General features: G+C 44.9%; 1 protein-coding gene across 1 annotated transcript in view; it reads right to left on the minus strand.

Moving 5' to 3' along the window:
• LOC147668745 (protein cornichon homolog 2) overlaps window positions 1-23,116 on the minus strand; it is a 624,799-nt gene that overhangs the window by 17,161 nt on the left and 584,522 nt on the right. The window lies entirely within an intron of this gene.

Consider the following 23,116-nt stretch of genomic DNA (forward strand, 5'->3'; position numbering starts at 1 on the left):
TTCTTGTGGCAGGGTCTCTAGGTAGGGTGCAATGTCTGACCACATCTGCCTGTTGTAGCGCCCAAATATCGCCAGTGAGTTAAACGCCCACACCGTTAAAGCTGACATGGGAGAAAAACGTTTTCCAATATTGTCTAAGCATCTGGCCTCTTTATCTGGAGCTGAAAGTGGGGCAAAAGTGTTTTTTGACCTCCGTTGAGCTGCATGAGTAATGACTGAATCAGGCTTGGAGTGGCCTATAAGGCAGACTTTATGTCAAATTTGGTCTAAGTCCGTTCTGCCTTTTCTTCTGTAATGTCGTGCAAAGTTACCTATGGAAATTTAAATGGGAAATCAAAGGTTGGGACCCCCCTTTTTCTTGGCCTGCGCTTGAAACAAAAACACACAGACACACATTAGCCTTCCCTCATGCCCTACTTTTTTACTTTTATGAAATTTAGACATGCACATTTTGGTATCCACATTTTTTAAATAACTTGTAATTGCTTTTTCTTGGTACTTGTCACAACAGACAATAATGTAGCATCAGAAACTTACTGTTCCCCATATAACTTTACAGTATCACGCCATATCAGCACACAATGCACACTTCAGGCGATATTCTGGTTACATGCTATCCAAAACTGAAAAGCAATTATTTTGTCTCTGCCCACATTAACATGATTATCATATTGTGGGCCCAGGGCCTGCTCAGCCTTCATGAAATAGGATGAGGAAAATAATGTTATTACTAATAACAGTGTTTAAACTGGGTTCCCTTTTCCATCATCTACAGTGATCCTAGCATTTGCCGAAGGGCCTGTGTTGATCAGAAATACACTTTTAGCAACATGGTGGAATAGAGCAATTTTGGCTCCATCCTTTACACGTTATTGTTGTCCAATTTTGCATTTATTTTGACATTATATTTACTGTGTGCCTTAAATAATATTAACGTGTGTGAACGCTTAGATGCATTAATGAATAGGGCCAGTATGCTTGATTTAATGCATATTCATCAATTAGACGATGCCTGGCAAACCTTATACCCCTTACTGGGCAGGGGATAGGGAGGTCCATTGGGATAAGAAAGTGGTAGGACCAGATAGTGCGTACATTGCAAGACCTGTAACTGGTGGTTGTTAGTGAAAATGGTATCAGCAGACAACCCTTTGCATGCATGGGGCCCTGTACTTTGGGTGAGTTCAATAGCAGCTAGGTCTTGCAGGAAACTGGTCGCCTGGGTGTCAGTGGGTTTATCAAGATGTAAATTAGGATCTCCCAGAACCGTGGTATGGGATTTCCTGACTCACAGGCTAGAAATGGTATCCAGTGAAATTTGGATGAACTGGTTGATGGGGTCGGGAGATCTGTAAATGAAGTCTCCGGAGAATTGCATATGTGAGAGAGGGAGATGACGAATGAACAAAAGTTACTTACCTGCAAAATGTGGTTCTCCAGTATTGGTGTCTTTCATAGATTCACATGCTTGAATAATTCCCCGTTGTCGAAGTGGGAGTCCCACGGTACATAAAATTGTAGTAGTATATATATATATATATTATATATTACCTACTGGCGGTCGCCAGTAGGTAGTTATAGTTAGGATTTTTTTCAATGTTAAATCTCAAAATTCTATTTGGAATAACTTTGGCACCGGTTGACGAATCTGCCTGAAAATTTCCTGAAAATGGCCTCGTCGAGCTCCGGTCCTTCCTTGAAAGTTTGGGGGGGATTCGTCAAGCGGGGGCCGAGATAAAAGGGGGGTCCCAAAACGCGTTTTCCCCATGTTAATTTCCATAGGGCGGTCGATTTCACTTTTAGCCCGAACGGCTGAATGGATTTACACCAAACTTGGCAAAATTGTAGGGACTGGTAGCCCGATGTGCCTTTGCTATGTCTCAAGATATGTGCTCCAGTGGATTTTGAGTAATTTAGGTTCAAAAAAATATATATATCTATAGCAGCGCACCGGTGCGCGCACCGGAGAGCGCTCCAGGCGCGCCACGCGAGGTGCGCATGGAAAGCTGATTGGCTCTCGGGTGTCTGTAAACATTCGAAACAGTCCAGAGCGGTCGCCATCTTGTGTCTCGGTAAAATCGAGACATAAGAGGTGGCTAAAACAAAGTGGGAACTGACCATAAGGCGTCAGGGATAGACCCCTTTGACCCCCTAGGTTTGATGTGGGGGCTATAAAAGGGCCCCGCGGGGCATTTAAAATATTTTTTTTTTTTTCGTTTTGCGCGGGGGAAGCGCACGGTGCGCGCACCGGGGAGCGGCCCTGGGAGCGCACTATGATGAAAAAAGGTGACAGAGTGTTTAAAAAATGAAGTTTTGATTTAGAAATTGGAGGTAGTTCTAAAAAGAACTTTTTTTTTTCTTCTTTTTGTTGTTTTATATTTTTTTTGTGTTTTTTGAACTTTTTGAACTTTTTTTGGCTTTTCAAAACAGTTTTATATATTTTTTTGTATTTTTTGGGGGGGAGAAACAAAAAAAGGGAATTGAAACTGGCTCAACTGGAGCAAAAAAACAAAAAACCCCAAAAATTACTTCTTTTTGGGGCACTTGTGATTATCACCTGCAAGGACGATGAGTTTCACACTTTGTTCCCCATAGGAGATAAGCTTGCCACAAGCAGTGCAAGTAATTTTAAAATCAGCAAATCTCGGCTGAATGCAAGGCATCACCTCGGATGTTTCTGGTTCCGAGGAAGTGGGTTGGTTTCTTTGGGAGGGGGTCCTTGATGAATGGGGGAGGTTACTGGCCAGTTCCCGGAACTCTGCACGAGAGTAGTTGTTTGGATGCTTTCTTGTCATGTGCCGAATCATGGTATAGTTACCAAAAGAATATTTCTTATTTGGGTTGCCCCGTGAAAGTTCATCATTGCAGATGAGGCAAGTGACTTTGGGCGCATTCACCTTTTTTTTCCCCTCTGGAATTGAGAAAAACTGCCAAATGAAGTGTGGTTTGGGTTTATAAGGTGTGTTTTCTTCAGGCAGCCATCTTCTTCTCCCCTCCTCCTCTTCCTCTTCCTCTTCCTCCTCCTGTTCTTGACCACCAATATAATTTGGAGCTGGTCCTCTTGGTTGTTGTGGTGGTGGTGGTGGGGCAGATGCACCAGCTGATGCTACTAATGAAGCCATTATTTAGAGCAAAAAAGTAGACAGAGCAACAAACAGACTGGAAATAGCAACACGAAGGTGAGTGCTCAGCATACAAAGCACTACAACACCCAGCATGCTGTGAGAGTACCCTGTGGGAGCGGCATGCAGAGAAGGGAATTAAAAGTTGGAACGTGCAGCTGAACACTTACTGCTTTGCCCTTTGAGGAAGAGGCTGCTGCCTCGAAACGCGTCAGGGCGTCATTAAAGAACTCTGTAGGAAGCTGCCTGTTTGAAAATAAAGGTTCGAAGAAACTTATCTTTGCGGAGTGGCGTCTTTTAAGCACAGGACACCTTTTGGCAATATATATATATATATATATATATATATATATATATATATATATATATTACCTACTGGCGATAGCCAGTAGGTATATATAGTTAGGATTTTTTCTCTATGGAACTTTTGAAAATTCTATGCCTAATAACTTTGGCGTTTGTGGACGGAATTGGCTGAAATTTTCAGGAAAATGGCACATTTTGTTTCTGAGCAGCTCCTGGAAATTTGGGGGGGGTTCGTCAAGGGGGGGCTGAGAAAAAAGGGGGGTCCCAAAACACGTTTTTCCCATGTTAATTTCCATAGGGCGGTTGGCCTCACTTTTAGCCCGAACGGCTGAATGGATTTCCACGAAACTTGGCAAAATTGTAGGGACTGTTAGCCCGATGTGCCTTTGCTAGGTCTCAATATATGTGCTTCAGTGGATTTTGAGAAATTAACGTTTAAAACAAGATATATATCTGTAACAGCGCTCCGGGCAGCGCTCCGGTTCGCGAACTTTTCGCGTATCGGAACTTTGCGAAGCGAAGCTGATTGGCTCTCCGGTGTCTGTCAACATTCTAAACAGTCCGGAGCGGCCGCCATCTTGTCTCTCGGTAGGATCGAGAGACAAGAGGAGGCCAAAACAAAGGGGGAAATGAAGGAAAGGGGGCAAGGTAGACCCCTTCTGACCCCCTAGGATTGATGAGGGAGATATTATAGAGCCACGCCGGGCCCCAAAAAAAAAAAAAATTCCGATTTTTTTCGCCATAGAGACGCGTCTTGGTTCGCGAACCGGGCAGCTAACCGGGCAGCTAACCAGGAAGCTAACCGGCAGTGTAACCCAAAAAAAAAAAAAAAAAAATCCGATTTTTTCGCCGTAGAGACGCGTCTTGGTACGCGAACCGGGCAGCTAACCGGGCAGCTAACCGGGAAGCTAACCGGCAGTGTAACGGGAGTCTGAGGAGTAGCTGATTGGCTGTCAATATTGTAAACAGTCCGGAGCGGCCGCCATCTTGTCTCTCGGTAGGATCGAGAGACAAGAGGAGGCCAAAACAAAGGGGGAAATGAAGGAAAGAGGGCAAGGTAGACTCCTTCTGACCCCCTAGGATTGATGAGGGGGATATTATAAAGCCACGCGGGGCCAAAAAAAAAACAAAAAAAAAATCTGATTTTTTCGCCGTAGAGACGCGTCTTGGTACGCAAACTGGGCAGCTAACCGGGCAGCTAACCGGGAAGCTAACCGGCAGTGTAACGGGAGTCTGAGGAGAAGCTGATTGGCTGTTATCATTGTAAACAGTCTGGAGCGGCCGCCATCTTGTCTCTCTGTGGGATCGAGAGACAAGAGGTGGAAAAAAAAAGGTGTAAATGAATGAAAGGGGTAAGGCAGACCCCTCCTGAACCCCTAGGATTGATGAGGGGGCTATTAAAGTTCCCTGGGGGGTGAAAAAAAAAAAATTTGCGATTTTTCGCGGTAAAGGTGCTTCCTGGTACGTTAACCAGGCAGCTAACCGGCAGCGTAACGGGAGTCCGACATATTGTGTTTTTTGAACGTTTGTGATATGTGCACGTGTGGATTTTGTCTAATTAAGGTTAAAAAAATATATATATATCTTTAAGCGTGTTCTGGCGCGCTTACGTTTTGGGTTTGGTTTGCGCTGCAGAGACGATACGTCACGGTTATGCGATGCATCATGAGGCGTCTCACGGGCTACGTGATACGTCACTTAATAAAGAATATATTTTACAGCTATAGATATTAGCTTTTAAAAAACCAATGAAATTCACAGAAAAAACCATAGGTTATAGACCATATATAGTTAGGAATTTGCATTTACAAAACCTTGAAAATTCACTGAAAAAACCATAGGTTATAGACCATATATAGTTAGGGATTAGCATTTAAAAAACCTTATTTTATTTGCACAAAACCATTGAAATTCCATATATAGTTAGTTGCACTAACTATATATCGCGGACCCGCAATCCACTGCTAATGATGTCACATATTACATCATTCATGACATGGTCAGTGACATCACTGATGACATCACTGATGACATCTCAAATGACATCACTGATGACATCACTGATGACAACACCCAGTGACTGTATGTTTCTGTAAAGTTAAAATATGTCTTACATATTGAAGAATGAGTGGATGTATAAGTGTCTGGATGAAGGATTTAGTAGGTGCATGACTGACTGTATGAGAGAATGATTAAATGTGTCTCACTGAGTGCATGGGTTAGTGATTAAAGTGTCTTAATTTGGCAATCATTATTTATGTTCTTCTGTAAACTGCTGCATGTTTAAATCAGTAGCTATATCAGTAACTATATGGGTTATTGAATGGTTGCCCAAGTATTTGTATGGGAGACTGAGTATGTGTGTGGGTGGCTGGGAGGTGTATAACTCTGTGCATAGATGTGTGAGCAGTTGATTCCCTAGGTGTATGGGTTCAAAAGTGCATGTAGAAACAGCTGTATGGACAGTTGACTGTGTGCATGAGTATATTGGTGAGTGAATGGATATCTCAGTTCTACATGTCAAAGTAAGTACATATGTAAAACACACTCCATGTGAGAGTTGACATATATAAATAACTGAACATAAGAGCCAGTGAATGTGAGAGTGGCTGTATGAATCATTGTGAACTTGTATCAAGGATTGTATACGAGAGTAAATATGTGTTAGTATATGTTTGAATAAGTAAGGTGTGTATAACTGTATAGTTAAGGAAATGGAGATGTGATTGATTCTTTGCATGACTGACTAGGTGTGTGAGTAACTCCATGGATGTGTGACAGTCTGTGAATGCCTGTTTACACTGAGTGTATCTAAGGTTATATTAGAGTCTGAAGATGTATTATCACATAAATGATATCATCAGTGATGTAATCAGTAATGTCAAATGAGATGTCAGTGATGTCATCAGTGATGTCATTTGAGATGTCATCAGTGATGTCATCAGTGATGTCATTTGAGATGTCATCAGTGATGTCATCAGTGATGTCACTGACCATGTCATGAATGATGTAATATGTGACATCATTAGCAGTGGATTGCGGGTCCGCGATATATAGTTAGTGCAACTAACTATATATGGAATTTCAATGGTTTTGTGCAAATAAAATAAGGTTTTTTAAATGCTAATCCCTAACTATATATGGTCTATAACCTATGGTTTTTTCAGTGAATATATATATATATATATATATATATATATATATATATATATATATATATATATATATATATATATATATATATATATAACATCATAAATATACATATACATATAAATATAATATATATAAATAGACATAAAGAAGAAATGTAAAAGTACCATAGAACAACATAGGCCCATAGAGGTCTAAAGGGAGAATTCACTTTAGTAACATATCCATGTCATTTTAATGGTGCACATTCCAGCCAATCAGGCAGCAGCACCCTCTAGAACCTTCTCCACAGAAGCTCAAGCCCTCAGATTTTCGTAGCACCAAAGTGGCCAAGAGTGCATGAGGAGAAGAGAGCCTCTGAGGGGAGGAAGGGTGGGTCGCATATGAATCTATGGAAAGCATCCAATACTGGAGAACCACAGTTTACAGGTAAGTAACTTTTGTTCTTCTCCAGTATTAGGGTGTCTTTCATAGATTCACATGCTTGAATAAGAATAGAAAGCAGTACGCCAACACATGAGAGTCATAAAAGGCAATAAGAACAAATGCAAGCAAATAAATGCACATATGAACACTGCATATATATATATATCAATGAAAAAACCTTTTATGACAGGAGGCGGGAAGCAACAGAGGCTCACCTTCATCTGAAGAGATTTATTAGCACCGCTTGACCCACAGAAGTGTCTGCAGCATTAGCTGTCTCCAGACTGTAGTGCCTCTTCAGCGTGTGCCTGCTGGACCACGTTGCACGCCCTGCAGATCTGATGTAGAGGCACTACAGCAAAATGGGCGGTAGAGGATGCAACTGCCCTCGTCGAGTGTGCTCGCACCAGAGCAGAAAGAGGCTTGCCAGCCCATTGATGGCAGGAGGAGATGGCAGAAGAAATCCATCGAGTAATAGATTGTTTAGTGTCCGGATGTCCCTTGCGCATCCGTCCAAAGGCCACAAAGAGCTGGTCTGATTTACGAAAAGCAGCAGTGCGTTAAATATAGAATTTGAGACAGCGCTTCAAGTCCAAAGAATGAAGAGAGCGCTCAGCAGGAAACTGAGGGTCTGGGAAAAAAGTCTTGAGAATGACAGGTTCATTAAGGTGGAGGTCTGAAGGAACCTTAGGAATAAATGTAGGATTTGTACGAAGTGTAACAGCGTCCCTGGAGAATTGAAGAAAAGGAGGCTGAATGGTGAAAGCTTGGATGTCGCTCACTCGCCTGGAGGATGTAAGTGCGATGAGGAGGGCAACTTTCCTAGTAAGGAATTTCAATTCCGCTGATTGAATAGGCTCGAAAGGAGGTCGGAGGAGCTGTGATAAGACTAGATTCAAACGCCAAGCAGGTGGTGGACACGGGATAGGTGGAAACATCCAGAACAATCCCTTAAAGAACTGACGAATGATCCGAGAGGAGTACAGTGACGTGGAACCATCGTGACGAAAGCGGGAAATCGGGGCCAGGAAGACTTTAAGAGTGGAATGCGCAAGTCCAGACTTTGCCAAAAGGAGGAAAAAAGGCAGGATTTGCTCAGGTGTGGCGAGCAGAGGATCAACCTTCTCCTTGTGGCACCAGTCACAAAACCGTTTCCATTTCAGTTTATAGGTCTTGACTGTGGAAGGAGCGCATGCATGAGCAAGCACTTCTCTGCACTCAGGAGCAATATTCAGATGTGCAAACTCATTGTGCTCAGGTTCCAAGCGTGAAGCTGGAGAGAGGCCGGATCCGGATGGCAAATCTGACCCTGGCTCATGGTGAGAAGATGAGGCAGGGAACGAAGAAGAATCAGATCGCACTGGGACAACAGAAGAAGATCCGTGAACCACGGGCGACGCAGCCACCTGGGCGCAATCAACAGGATGTGACATGGCTGACGTCTCATCTTGTGCAATAGGCGTGGAATCAGAGGGATCGGCGGAAAAGCGTAAGCAAATTCTCTCGACCAGTTGATTGAAAATGCATTCCCGCTCGATCCGCTGTGGGGATGCCAACTTGCGAAGAGTAGCCATTTGTGGTTGAGTGGAGACGCAAACAGATCCAGCTCCGGCTGGCCCCACAAGAGAAACACATACTCCAGAGTCGGTTGATGGAGTTCCCACTCGTGATTGTCCGTAGCCGATCTGCTGAGAGAGTCGGCAAGGGCGTTGGAGGCACCCGGTACGTGAACTGCTGTTAGCTGGACTTGATGATGAATCGCCCATACCCAGATCTGTTGTGCCTGTCTGGATAACAGAAGAGACCTCGTACCCCCTTGCTTGGTGTTGTCCGTACGCACCAGCAGCAACTTCCCTTCCACCAGCAGCCAGAAAGATTTTAGGGCAGGAAGATAGCCAAGAGTTCCAGGCAATTTATGTGCCATGTGCATTGATCTGCCGTCAATTTGCCCTTGACTGACAACCCTTCGAGGTGTGCACCCCAACCCTCTAAGGAAGCGTCCGTCGTAAGGGTAAGCGTGGGGTCTGTGTCCTGGAACGGCCGCCCGATGGTGATGTTTGGAAGGTGAGCCCACCATTCCAATGTGCCCTGAATGCGGGGGTCAGGCAAACTTTGTTGTTGAACGACCCTGAGACTTGCCGCCATTGTTTGTCCAACTCCTCTTGGAGGACTCGCATGTGTAGCCTGCAATTGGGGATCAGCATCCAAAATGTTTAGGTTTTGATGAACTTGTTGAGGGCTCGGAGGTCTAGGATAGGGTGCCACTCTCCTGATTTTTTCCTGATAAGGAAAAAGCGGGAATAAAAGCCCTTGCCTTGTTGTTATCGAGGAACCACTTCAACAGCCCCTTTCTTTATCATAATTGCGACCTGCGCAAACAGTTCCTTCAAATGTGCTAAGGGGAGGGCCAGAGGGTGGGCGGATGAGAGGAAATTTTTGAAATTTGAGAGCGTGGCCCTTTAAGATGACATCCAAGACCCAACGATCTGAAGTTATTTTTGACCAATTGCAGAAGTGTTGGGAAATTCGACCTCCAATTTTCAGAGCAGGAGAACACTTGACCCGTGGAAAGTCACTGTTTTTTAGAGGTAGCACCTCCTCTGTAGGTGCTTTTCCTTCGATAAGGCCTGGAATCGAATTGCCTATTCTGGGTGTGATAGGAGTAGCTCTGCTTGTTTTCACCATAGGAGCGGTACTGGGAGGAGCCACGAAAATTGGAGGAAGTACCCCTGCCACGTGCTCCACGAAAGGGCCGCTGCCGGTACTGGAGAGATCCCAGGGCACGAGCAGTGTCCGTGTCTTTCTTTATGGACTCTAAGGCGTCGTCCACATGCTTGCCGAAGAGGGACTCTCCATCAAAAGGTAAGTCGAGCACTCTTGCCTGCACTTCAGGCCGAAAAGTCGTAGCCTTAAGCCGGCCCTGCCTCCTTAAGACTACAGCACCTGCGATCTGTCTGAAACACGTAGAGGAAATATCAATTGCACAGTCTATAATTTCAGAGGAGATTTTCTCTACCTCTTGCACGATCTTATGGGCTTCTGCCGTGGAGGATTCCGGAAGTAAGTCAACCAAAGCAGCGATCTCTGACCACATCTGACGGTCATATCGTCCGAGGATAGCCAAGGAGTTTGCCGCCCTGACCGTCGTGGCAGCCATAGTGGTGAATTTCTTTCCAATTGCATCCAGGCGGCGACCCTCCTGATCCGGTGGCGAAGTTAACGGAGTTGCCGGGTTACGTGACCTCTTTTGGGCGGCTTGCGTAATGACCGAGTCAGCCTTCGGTTGTGACACAAGGCATGCAGGTGAATCCGCAGGCGCCTTGTACTTTTTGTCAAGGCGCGGAAGCACGGCCGGGATGGAGTTAGGCCTTTCCATAAGTTTAAGTCCCTCCTGCCATATAAAGTCAATTATTGGGATGGTATGCACTTGCTTCAAAGGTTGATCCTTGAAGTCATAAAGGAAACAGTCTTGCTGTTGACGTCCATGGGCAGATGAAAACGCTTCGCGGTTCTCACCATTAAGTTGTGGAAACCCCCAATGTCCACTGGGGGAGAAACCAGGGGAGAAGCAGAAGGAGGAGGAGACGGGGTCTGGGCCCGATAGTTGTCCCAATCTGTAAGGACAGCGTTGTCGTCCTGGTCTGTATCATTGCGGACGTCATCCTCATCAGTACCAGGATCAGGAAGAATTGGGGCTCTTGGCTGAGCAACAGGAAGTGGCTCTTGTGGTGGAGGAGGCGGAGTAGGCGAATTCTGCGCAGAAGGAGGAAATCAACGATTATAATCATCTAACATGTGCTGAAGGTTTGATATCAAAGACACCGGTATTTGTGCCATAGGAACCTTGTGGTCAACATCCAACTGGTCATCATGAACTGGGAAGAGTGAACCCCTGTCATCATTGTCCTCATCCTCATAGTCCTGATATTTTATATTGAGCTCCGAAGGGCTTGCTGCAGGGCAAAAGGTGTCGTCAACATAAGACCCATCTGAAAAATTCCTCCTCTGCAGACGCAAAGAGTTGAGCAGAGGAGCCAGAACCACCTTGAAGAGGACTCAAAACCAGCGGAGGGGGAAGTTTTACAATAGAAGCTGTCACAACAGTAAAGGTAGTTGCAGTTGCCAGAGAATAGTGTCCCGTCGACGGTCCCGTCGACGGGCTAGTGGTCGAAACAGTCGTCGATGGATTCGCCGATGTAGAACAAGGCGTCGACGAAGAACCGGAAGCCGTCGACGGAGCCTGGACTTTTCCCGTCGATGGTGCGGCTGTCGTCGACGAGGTCTTCTTCTCCGTCGACGGAGCTGTCGGCGAGGAGGTGGTCGTCGACGATGAACTCGACGTGGATGAGGCGACCATCGACGAAGGTGGTACCGTCGACAAAGGTGGTACCGTTGACAAAGGTGGTACCATCGACGAAGATGGTATCGTCGGCGAGTGACGCGTCGACGAAGCCTTCGTCGACGAATGCTTCTTTGGCAAGGTCGTCGACGAGACAGATTTCTTCGCCGCAGACGAGATCTTAACAATGGAGGTTATGGGCCTAACCTCTTGGTCCGTCGTCGACGATGCGGACGTTGTCGTCGTCGTCGTTGTCTTCGTCGACACAGAGCATGTCGTCATCATCGTAGTCACAACGTCGACGGATCTTATCGTCGACGGGCGCGTCGATGAGCTCGTCACGAGCTGGCACTCGTTTTTGACGACGAGGGCACAGCTTGGGACTGCGACGCCAGAGAACCAGGTCCCGTAGGCGTAGAGGCCGACAGATCCCGTGGGGAGACAGACTTTGGAGCATCCATAAAGTTCTTCCTTTTTAGAAAAGGAGAAGGCATCTCAGTCTCCGACCCACGTTTAAGAGAGGTCTTGGAATGGTAGGAAGAAACACTCTCCACATCAGACATAGGATTGTCTGAAGTCTTTAACCTCTGTAGCCAAAGGAGGAGACGGGCCTCTCTATCCTTTAGGGTCTTAGAAGAAAAAGTACTGCAAAACTTGCAGTTCCTCTCCTCATGGTCCGGTACAGACAATAGATGCACTTTTTATGAGGGTCCTCATGGAACAGGCAAAGTTTTCCACAACTAGAACAAGGCCTGAATAAAGATTTCTTTGTTGAAGAAGATGAAAGGTTTGAAGATTGAAGAAACTGAGCAGAGCTCAGGGAGACTCCCTTCACACAACGTGCAGTAAAAAATCTGAAGGCTTGAGCTTCTGAGGAGAAGGTTATAGAGGGTGCTGCAGCCTGATTGGCTGGAATGTGGACCATTATAATGACATGGATATGTTACTAAAGTGAATTCTCCCTTTAGACCTCTATGGGCCTATGTTGTTCTATGGTACTTTTAAATTTCTTCTTTATGTCTATTTATATATATTTTATTTATATGTATATGTATAATTATGATGTTTTATATATATATATATATATACTACTACTATTTTATCTACCGTGGGACTCCCACTTAGACGACGGGGAATTATTCAAGCATGTGAATCTATGAAAGACACCCTAATACTGGAGAAGTCATACTTTTGCAATTGGGAAGTGAGAGGGGCTTGGTTATACATATACAAGTTGCCTTTAATATGATTGTGTGTCCTTCTCCCTTCCTATCTTCTCTGTCTTCACATGCAATATAGTACTTGGAGCGTAGGGCCTGGACAATATCTAGTCCGGACTCATCGTACAGCCAGGTTTCGGTCAAGAAGATAGTGTTAGGATTTTGTTCTTACAGTAATGAACACATTTCCAACTTAAGGCATGGCAGGAATCTACAATGTAGAAGGATCATTTTCCAGCAGGGCTTGGAGGAGCTGGTGTTCTCTGTTGGAGGGGCTCTAGGAGGCATGTAGGAACAGATCATACACATTGAGGGGGAATGGCCAGAACAATGGCGACAGACCCTGGCGTGCTAGAAAACCGCAAGCGTAACCACGCTTGCCTCAACAACGCATCTGCCTTAACCACGCATATGCGTGGTTTAAGCAGATAGCACTCTAGTGTTCAGGATGGGCGGCGAAGCGTCAGAACAGTAAACTCCGGACGGGGACAGGTAAGTGGGGCTTGGGCCGGTTTTGGGGAGGTAGTTTTTAGGAGTGAGTTGGGGTGTTTTTAGGAGGCCTCGGTTTAAGTGATCAGGGACTTTTCTTTTTACTGGGGGCAATGTTTTAGGTCTCAGGGCAGTGGAAGGGGTTGGGGTAGATTTGGAAAGGGGGAGGATTTTAGGACTCAGGGCGGGGGGATGGGGTCAGGGTACTTTTCAGGGCTGGGTTAGGGGAGTTTTTAGGAGTGAGTGGCAGTTTTAAGGCTCAGGATGGAGGTGATCGGGATAGGTAATTTAACTCAGGCAGGGTTTTAGGAATCAGGGGAGTTGAAGGGTTAGGGTACTTTTAGGGGTCAGGGTAGTATATGGTAAGGGGCATGGTTTTAGGCCTCAGTGCAGGGGGGAAGATGAATTTTAAAGGCAAGGCAGGTTTTAGGCCTCAGGACAGGGGTGGTTAGGTGGGGGTTCGAATTTTAGGGCTTAGGTTGGGGGGAGGTTGGAGTAGTGGGGACCTTAGCCATGCATACCCCCTTATCAGTCATGCCTTTAAAATGAAAATACGTGGTAAAGGCATGCGTTGTAAAGGAATGCATGGTTAAGATGCATTTGTGGTTCGGGCTGCATACGTGCCTGTGTCATAAAACCCGTAATAACAAAAAGAGAGAGAGGGTCAAGGGCACTCCCGGTCCCCCTGGTCAATATTGTTAAACAACTAAAGAGTGTTGTGGAGAATATATTTTCAGTGCACACAGAACACAGAGAAAAAGGAGAAAATACCCAGCATACCCAGCATGAGCCACAATGGACATCAGAGGGGATTTTTTAGGAAGCCCTGACTCACCACCCTGGGTGGTGACATGCTTCATCATCGGGCCCACCAGGAGAAGCTGAATGCCTCCCTGGTGTGCTACCACACCAGATTACTGCAGAGCTGATTCTTTGTGGCAAGAGTGTCAAAAAGAAATGTGAGTTAAAAATTTCAGTGACTGTACCATATAAAAAAATTTTATTCAATGGTCATATATGTGGGAAAACTACCAGTTTATGACTTGGTTGTTTCCACTTAAATTGGGGTCAACATGTTTCTGCCCTTATGTGTATGACGCTAAGGCCCACTCTTAACTGAGGACGTGAAAGTTAAAAACAGGTGTAGAAAAATAAGTGCAAAAAACAAACTATAAGTGATGGGGTACCTTCAAGTTAGAGGTATCAGTATAGTTTGTAAATTACAAGATCCACACCCCATGGGTCTCGGGAGGGGGTGGAGGCGACAATGGCACACCGCCCGCAACGCCTGTCACCCGTTGTGCACCTACCGTCTCCTGCTACCGGACCCCGTGGATCTACACCTGTTTTTAACTTTCACGTCCTCAGGTAAGGGTGGGCCTTAGCGTGCCCATACCACCGAAGTACACAAACTGATGGTCCTGACGAAAGCCCAGTAAATCATACACATAAGAGCAGAAACATGTTGACCCCACTTTAAGTGGAAACAACCAAGTCATAAACTGGTAGTTTTCCCACATATATTTTATCCATGCCAAACTGACCATTGAATACATTTTATTTATATGGTACAGTCACTGACATTTTTAACTCACATTTCTTTTTGACACTCTTGCCACAAAGAACCAGCTCTGCAGTAATCTGGTGTTGTAGCACACCAGGGAGGCATTCGGCTTCTCCTGGTGGGCCCGATGATGAAGCATGTCACCACCCAGGGTGGTGAGTGAGGGCTTCCTAAAAAATCCCCTCTGATGTCCATTGTGGCTCATGCTGGGTATTTTCTCCTGTGTCATAAACCCCACATTGAATTTCCCTTGGAAAGGTTGATCGCTGCTGTGCTGGCACTTAATGAATTGGTGTCTGAACCACTACAATGGAGACCTTCCAAAAAAGTCTATGGTTCTTAATTCCCAGTGTACTCTATGGTAAAATGCAAGTGCAATTTTACACATGTTCCCCCCCCTTGATTTCAGTGCAAATCACTCACGTTTTCAATGTATTCATACAGTTCACCAATTTTATAAGCAGTTAAAAACAAATTAAAATGGCATTTTACATCTAGTCGCAGTGCAGCGCCTAAATCAACTGCGCGCCCACTGCCCTGCTGACATTTAATGAGATCGGTGTCTGAGCAACTAGAGCGCTAAACATCCTGGTTCTTAGTCCCCAGCGCACTCTATGGTAAAGTGCAAGTGCCATTTTTAACTTGCTCCGCCCTTGATTTTAGTGCAATGCAATCACGTTTTTGCAGTATTCATGCAGTTCATCAATCCTAAAAGCAGTTAAAAACAAATTAAAACATTGTTTTACGTTTATCGCGTGGTGCTGAACCTAACTCAACCTAACTATTCTCTTACATGCATATATACTGGACTGATTATTAATTTGTAATACAACTACTTAACTTCAATCACCAATTCCTGGTTCTTTTTGTGTAGCCAAATGGGTTTGATGAAAGTTGAATTGTTTTATTATTGATAACTCCCTTGGCCTTTCAGTCAACTTAAAAAGATTAATCAGAAAAGAGATTGTGAGCCAACGACCTATGCACTCTCAGATGGTAGCTTGTTGGATGGTTAGTTACTGAAGCAAAGTGAGTTAGTGCATCCTATTCTGGACTTGCCAAACCCAGTCCAAGACCATAAAGCCATGTCTAGATTTGGAGGATCTGCTGGGTTCCAGCAGTTTGGAAGAAAGTTGTAAGAGCAGAGGAGTGAGTATCAATAGGGTCGCACATTGCAATTGTTTCTGACTAGCTTGGATTTTTTTTAGGAGACTGCGCGGTGTGATGTGGTGATGTTTTAAGTTGCTGTGCGGATGTGGAAGCGCTTCATGCAAAGAAGTGGACTGGGTTATCAGGCTCGATGTAGCCTAGGAGCTTGGGATAGTACCAAGTTATCAGTATAGAAAACACTGTGTTTTAATTGTCAAGTGTTTGTGATGCTAGTTGTTAGATACCGTCGATGGCACAATTGGGATAGGGACATTTATGTCTGTGTAAGAGCAAGGTGTGGTTGGTGTGGTGGATCCCATTGTGCAGGGGTGAAACTATACTAATGTGAGTGATTCCTAGCTGGTGGAGATTTCACTCAAGTGTGTGTCTGAGTAGGCCTGAAAGTGTCACTCTGGACCATTTCTTGTGTGAATGTATACTATTGATTCTTTAGTGGAGCAAAGTTTCTTGAATTTGTTTGGCATTGTTGTTGTGCTTGTATTGCAACATTCACTGGGAATTGTAAAGGAGGGTGAGCCTGTTGTTGTGCTTGTATTGCAACATTTACTAGGAATTGTAAAGGAGGGTGAGCCGCTGCGAGGAGTGAGAAGGACGTCACAATGTTCTGCGCTGAGACTGAACGGTGGTTCTTAGTGCCACGCTGTTATTGGTTGTTGACGCCAAACGAGAATTGAAGGTGAAATTATTTTATTGTTTGAAACAAAAATCTACTTGAGATTGTTGACATTACTGTTGAAAAATGGAATTCTTTAAGGTGATATGAAATCTGATTAGGGGGATGTGAGAATACCTGTTCAAGAGGGGTAGGAGGTGCCCCAAGCCATAAATGTGGGCCTTCTTACATGTATTTGGCTGAGTCAATGGCACAAGAAGACACAGAAAAAAGGTGCATTGATATTTCCATGCTATGGCACATTTAACTTGAGTATCATTGTAAACTTGAGATGGGTATTGTATGAAATTAGGCTGCTTTCTAGGCCAGAACAGTTTGAAGAACTTAATGCCTGTGAGCACGTAGCTCATTTTAGGAAAAGGGAGAAAATATCAGGGAAGAGTCTGAAAAGCAGTGCATAGCTGTGCAGATGCTAGATGGGGTGCAGAACAACTGTGATGGAGAACTGATATGGTAGAGGGAACTAGACTGTACCCTGCATTAACGGTTGAAGAACTTGAGAAAAGGGAAAAGAAAGGGAAGGAGAAGGAGGAAAAGACAGGCAACCAGGGAGTGCAGGTGAACACAGTCACAAATATTCTAGCAATGACTTCCTAGATGTGTTTTTATAAATGCCACCCTCCCGTTAAAATGTGCCCCAACCCAAGGAAATGAATAAAGCAGGTCCCAGTTGGAACTGTGGAATAGCCACTGCACCAGTAAATACGTGTCAGTCTCTCCTGACAGAAGAGAGTTCAGGGATTATTTCCTCTGTGGACGCCAATGCCCCAGATGCAATATGGTTCTGGTCACTATTGGTCCTGCAGTTCATTTGTAGGCCTGGGTGGTAAACTCCACTCTGTGGGAGAGTTCATGTGTTTTTTGCAATTCCACACTCAAGTTCAGTCAAAACTCCGCCTACACGGCGTGGCGAAGTTTACTGGCACGCCGCTCAGGTGCACACCCCAAATTTAATAGTGACTAAAACGAGTTTGTCAGTATCTTCCAGCAGTGGCAGATTAAATTCAATGAGCACCAATGTTTCCATGGTTCGATCACTATGACCTCTATCTAGGGTATAAATTAGCAGATACTGCCCATGTGATTTGTCAAAGTACATTGCTAAGGCTAGCCTGATTAAATGTGCCATTGCACAACTGTGGGGCAGCATGGACAAGTGCATGCAGCGTGCTGGTGCCTCTTTGTGTCCACCTTCCAGTCCACCCATTCCTGCAGGGCATACTGGTATGAGTTTGAGAGGTGTCCTTTTACTACCCTTTTCAAACACCTGGGGCCGTATCATGAAAACGTGGAATCCGTGCTGAGGAAGTAAGCGGCATGATGGATGGCCCTACATTAGAAGTGGACAGAGTCAAACTAGTGAGCACAGCCTTCTGGAGGAGGCTGGGCTTTACAGCTATGACCAAGGACTAAATGTGTCAGCACATCAGAACTGCTTTTAATGTTGATGTTTTTAACTGCTGCAGCCATATTCTAACGGTTAAATTTTTTAGAGACGCGATTTTCTGAATCATCTACTGTATTTCAATATTTTTAAGTTTCCCAATCATTTTCGCTATTCTCTCTCTCCCTCTTCCAATTTTTATGGAGGCGTCAGGATGTACAAGCCCCTCCCTTTCCCTTCTGAATCCAATCAAGCTTTATCCACCTCCCCTCCCAGTGCCTGCTCCTTATAGAGGGGGGTTTGTTGCAAAAATAAGCCAGGGTAACGTCAAGGGGGAAAATTTGCCCTGTTTGTTTTCTGTTTGGAGGGTTCTTTGCTTTTCGGATGGCTGCTGGGGGCAGCTGAATGGTGGCGGGGGAGAAGACCTGAGAGCCAACGATGATGATCTCGCTCAACGATGAGGGCAAGCAGGAGGAAAAGAGAAGACCTCGAGGACTCATCAGTCAAGCAGGACCTGGCTGACGTGATGTCCTCGCTAGTGCACGAGTCTGAAAGGAACCAGAAAAGCCTTTCCAGTTCTGACTCAGAGGTATGGGGGGCAGGGGGAGCTGGTCCTGGCACTGCATATCTCTGCAAGGTGAGGGGGTAACTGGTCTTGCAGTGTGTGAATCTGCTGAAACAGGGTATTGCACATGGAGCTGGAGTGCTCACTAAAAGTATATTTGCGCGGTGGAGTGCTTGTTGCAGATGGGCCTTGCATGCAAAAGTTAGTCACCAAGCGATCCTGATGCAGGCTGTTAGGAATGGGTGGCGTATGTGGGGGTGTCATTGTGTTACACTGCTGCAGGCTGTTAGGAAGGGGGTGCACAGAGGCATGCTTTTGCTGTGAATTGCTTGAGGTCATCATACTCCGCTCGCACGCAGAACTTCATGGAATATCACAGAGTTTTTGAGTTATTCTTCGCTAAGCTCAGCCCAGGCCTATTTTGTACAAACCCGAGACAACAGGAACTATGACCCATACTTTGACAGTCACTAATGGAGTAGATATATCAGCTAATGGTTCAGTGGTCCCAGGAACGGTACCCCCTTTAGGCCCTGACTAAGGTGAATACCCCTTATGTTACCTCTACAACATCAACCATGAATCAGGGAGGATTTACTACAATAGGAGATTCCATGCAAAGATCGTTAAATTCTGACATGTCTATTTGGAATTCACTTCAGCGTGTTATCAATGGTAGTCCTATGGAAATTATAGTCTCTAATACCTCTGTTGTACAGAATGGTATTGGTTCCTGAAAACTAGATAATTACATCAACTGAGCCCCCCCCTCGCCCCACCCCTCATTAGGGCAAAGGAGAGCCCCCCCCCCCTGCTACCAGTGCAGCAAAGGTGAAAAATTAAATGGTAATATAATGAAGCACCATTTTATTTTTCACTGCTCTCAGCCCGAGCAGTGTTTGTGAGCGGGTCATTGCTGCTGACTGGCAGCAATGGAGTGGTGCTCACTCCACCAGTTTACACTGCGCAAGTTTTGTTGGCCGGCCGTCTTGCGAAAGCCAGCCTGACTTGCGCTGTGAAAACCTCTCCAACTAGCTGTCCTAGACAGCCTGGTGGAGAGCAGTCACAGGCACTTAGTGCCTGCAGGAGCGTTGAGGCAGCCCACTCCAGCCAACCCTGGTGCTGTTCTCATGCTGCTCTTCTGCAGCATGAGAGCATTGGCAGAATTGGTAGAAGGGTGATGGCTGAGGCTCCATGAGGTGCCATCACACTGATAGCATTCAAGAAGAAAACAGAAGGAGAAAGAATCGTAGGTAAATGCCTTTTTCTTTTCTTATCTTTTTTTAGTCCACTGACAGACACTGTGAAAAACCCACATTGCCTTGAGCCTCAAGCCCCGAGCTCTCAGTCATGGCTTGTTTTAAATCTGTTAACAAGCCATGATGGAGAGCTTTAGCCTTTGAGCCTAAATACAATGCCTGTCACTGCATTTGGCTCTCCATCCGTTCCACACCCCTCCACCGTTGAGGGTCACCGACCGCCACTGGATTTGATTAGATTTTTCAATGGGTTCTCAAGAGAAAGTGAAAGTTCAGGATTAGGGACAAAAATAATTCAGTCCCCGGTGAGGGAAAATACAGTGAATGTGGTCAGACAAAAGTTAGAACTGGATGAGATGATACATGGAGCTCTTGATCTTCTTCGATTAGACACTTACCAAGAGAACAAATTTGTATTCATGTGTAAAAACCTCACTAAATGCTCAGGACAAGCTCATGATAAATTATATGTATAGGCCCAAATTCATGATATAGATTTAAGCCGACCTAAGTCATTGCAGATAAGTTATTGTGTATGTATTGGTGAGAATGACATTTGCAGTGAGAGAACATCAGGAATGAAAATGCAAATTAAGGAATTAAATAGTAGTATCTGAAAATGGAGGGAGCTAGTCAAGTGGGTAGGCAGATAGGCGAAGAAGAAAGATGAAAAGAAAACAAAGGGAGTGCCAACCCCGTCTTTAGTGGATAGAGATGGTGCTTCAAATTTGCCATTCAGGGAAATGCCTGGTGGAGGTTATGTCCATGTGTCTTGGGGTAGTAGTGATCTTGTGTCGTTCCTAAATGGTTTGCCAAGGTCAAGAGAAAAGCCAGTGGAATGGTATACACTAGTTTACCAATTTGTGAATATTTCACAAGTCTTGTGGGTGGATTTGAATACCTTCTTCAACATTGTGGTACCAGGTGATTTGTGGGCAGAATGTAAAGTGGCTGTAGAGTGGCAGGGGAATGAACCTCAGAGACATCTGATATCAAATGCCCCATCTCTGTTAGTGATCAAAAAGTATCAAAAAGTGATAAAAAATGTTTTAAAGGGAAAATACCAGCTAAAGACATTAATTGGGTTAAGATTGACAGGACAACCAAAGAGTCCAAACAGTCAGTGCATGCCTATTATGAGAAATTGTTGCAGGTGTTTAAGCAGCACAGTGGAATTGAGACTCTCGAAGCTAAAGACATGGGAAATTTTGTGTCTCATTCTGTGAGTGAATTAAGACCAGATAGATGATTCAACATCATTTGATCTGTTGACAGAAAAAACTGGTTGATGAGAATTTATGATATACAAAATATTGTAAGGATGAATTGGAAATAAAACAAATGAGATGGAAGAACAAATTGGTGGTGGCACGGATGAAAGCAGCACATAGAGGAAGTCGGAGTGAACCTTTTTTGGGGAATGTTGGCACTATGGAAGTGGTGTATCACCAGGGAGCCCCTATGGTGCAAGGTGGAAATGGGTTCCCGCAACAACATTGAGGCTGAGATATTCCAATTGACACAAGTACTGGGATTGATGTGGCAACTCTGAAGAAATTGAATCTTTGTCATTATTGCAATAAATTAGGACATGGGAAGTGGGAATGTCATCTCAATCCCAACAGAGTGGTGATGAACAACCAGGCTAAGAATTCAGGGGTTACACATCCCCAGAGTAATAAGATCATACAGTCACAGGGTGTATCGAGACTGGGAATGTAAAGTTATAATGTACCTCAAGCTCCAGTGATGCAGGTTCCATAAGGCCAGATGACACAGCAAAATGCATATGGTCCCGGATTTAACTCAAATCAAGTCCCAAATTTTAATCAGAATTCCTTCCAAAATCAGAATGCTTTTTAACAATTTCCTGTGTTTGATGCACTTGAGGGCTACGACTTTGATCAGTCACAATGACGGTGCCTGAGGGGAGAGGAAGGCTGCATACTTAGAGCAGTCTTAGAGGTAGACCAGAGTTGCCCATTTGTAGAAGGTGAGGTGAATGGCCACCCGCATCATTCTTGATAGATACTGGTGCTACCCACTCTACTATAAGAACAGTGGGCATTCCAAACTTACCTCTCTCAGGAAAAAGAATCCAAGTTGTAAGGCTCGCAAATATGCAAATGACAAACCCCATAACAGAAGAAGTACCTGTTAAAATAGGTTTCTTTGAGGATAATCACAAGTTTGTAGTGTGTTAATCGAGTCCTGGGAGCTTACTAGGACGTGATTTATTGTGCAAAAGGAGAAGCATTCCAGACCCAGAATGAAGATGTACAATTTAAATTGACGAGTCAAGGGCCAGAAGTTGGGTTGTATCCCATAATGACATCTGATGACTTACCACCGGACCTTAAGGATATGGTGAAGTCTGAGGTCTGGGACATTTCAGGAAAAGATATTAGTGAGACAGGGTTGTGTCTTAGCACCAACCCTGTTTTGCCTCTATGTCAACAGTGTAATCTCGCATCTTGACAGTGTCCATAACAATGATGCCCCAAGGATGGCAGGCAGGTGGGTCCCGGCAATTATGTTTGCCGATGATACCCTCCTGCTTTCCAAATCCCCTATGGGGATTCAACGGATACTGGATGGGTTTAGGGACTTCTGCAGAAACCATGGTCTTGAGATAAATGCCGCCAAAACAAAGTACATGATATTTAATCCCACGGCATCCACGCAACCAAACCCGACTCTAGGTCGGTAAGGTTGGAAAGGGTCACGACGTTCCAATATCTTGGGGTAACACTGCATGAGAACCTTTCCTGGGGACCACAGCAAGTAAAATCCTGTCTTAAGTTATCACAATTGGTGGGTGGAATCCTGAAGGTTTCAAACTCATCAACATTTAAGCCAGTGAGTCCAGTTCTGGAGATTTACAAAACCCAAGCCAGAGCTGCAGCACTTTATGGCGGAGAGCTGTGGGGACATTCAGCTAGTTCTGAAATCATCAAATTGGAAACAAACTTTATCAGACGGCTGTTGATACTCCCACAAAGCACCCCACTTCTTCCCCTAAGACGAGATCTGGGACTTTTACCTATAGAAGACGAGCTAGCACTGAAACCACTCAGGTTTTGGCATAGGCTATGGTCAACCGCGGAACTGTTAAATTATAGGCAAGAGCTGAAGCATGTATTGAGCCTTAACAACGCTGATAAAATACCCTGGTTGGGTTTTGTCAAACGTGAATTTCTGCGCCTGGGTTTGGTTGATATGTGGGATGACCCTGAGAGGGGCTTCTCTGAGCGATCGCGCAAAACCCTGACTAGGATGTTTAAGGTCAACAGCCTGAACTCAACCGTGTGCGCTCCTAATGTTGGCATCCTTACCGAACTTCCAAAAGTTCCTATAGGGTTGAGGATTTTATGGACATTATCTTTCCCATTTCAGCAAGGAAGCTCTTTATTCAGTGGAGGTATGGTACTTTGCCTCTTAAAGTT

This window comes from Lissotriton vulgaris, unplaced genomic scaffold (assembly GCF_964263255.1).
Source record: "Lissotriton vulgaris unplaced genomic scaffold, aLisVul1.2 SCAFFOLD_221, whole genome shotgun sequence".
Taxonomy (NCBI): Eukaryota; Metazoa; Chordata; class Amphibia; order Caudata; family Salamandridae; genus Lissotriton; species Lissotriton vulgaris.